Source organism: Ornithorhynchus anatinus, chromosome 4, assembly GCF_004115215.2.
Source record: "Ornithorhynchus anatinus isolate Pmale09 chromosome 4, mOrnAna1.pri.v4, whole genome shotgun sequence".
Classification (NCBI taxonomy): Eukaryota; Metazoa; Chordata; class Mammalia; order Monotremata; family Ornithorhynchidae; genus Ornithorhynchus; species Ornithorhynchus anatinus.
The window spans coordinates 126,743,220-126,744,019 of NC_041731.1; the positions used below are offsets into that span (position 1 = coordinate 126,743,220).

Sequence of the window (800 nt, forward strand, 5' to 3'; positions counted from 1 at the left end):
GTGACCTTGGGCAAATCACTTAACTTCTCTGTGCCTCAGTTCCCTCATCTGGAAAAGGGGGATGAAGACTGTGAGCCCCACATGGGACAACCTGATTACCCTGTATCTACCCCAGCGCTTAGAACAGTTCTCTGCACATAGTAAGCACTTAATAAATACCAACATTATTATTACATTATTATGTAGCAGACCCAAGATTAGAACCCATGACCTTCTGACTTCCACCCTGGTGGTCTATCCACTAAGTCGTGCTACTTCTTCACCTAATTATAATAACTGTGGTATTTATTAAGCGCTTACTATGTGCCAGGGCCCCTCTCAGGGTCGACCCTGGAGAGTTTCCAGTCCTCTACCAGTCTCGGCTACAGGAGGGAGAGTCGAGCAGAGGCCTGTCCATCCCATTCCTAGCTTGGCCAGTGGCTAGCGAGCGGCAGACCATCTGCTACAAGTCAAAACTCACCCACGCCGGGCAGCGGCGGTACGGGAGAGAGTCGAGGGCAGAGGCTCGATTTTACTGTGCGGAAGGAGGTGATGGTTAAACCACTTTCAGATTTTTACCAAGAAAACTCTGTGGATCCACTATCAGAACGACTACAGATGGAGAGAGGGGCATCCAGGGAGAGATGTGTCCATGGTGTCGCTATGGGTCGGAAACGACTCGACGGCAGAAGACAAGACAAGACGTACCAGATACTGTACTAAGCACTGGGGTAGATACAAGGTAATTGTGTTCTTCCCTGGCCCACACAGGGCTCACAGTCTTAATCGCCAAGCATTAAACTTGGGGATTTCCTTCATTT

General features: G+C 49.4%; 1 non-coding gene across 1 annotated transcript; it reads left to right on the forward strand.

Moving 5' to 3' along the window:
* Positions 1 to 312: 312 nt before the first annotated feature.
* On the forward strand, positions 313 to 450 carry LOC114811870. Its single transcript, XR_003759566.1, has one exon. It is a non-coding gene; the product is annotated as a small nucleolar RNA SNORA7 (small nucleolar RNA).
* The last annotated feature ends 350 nt before the right edge of the window (positions 451 to 800 follow it).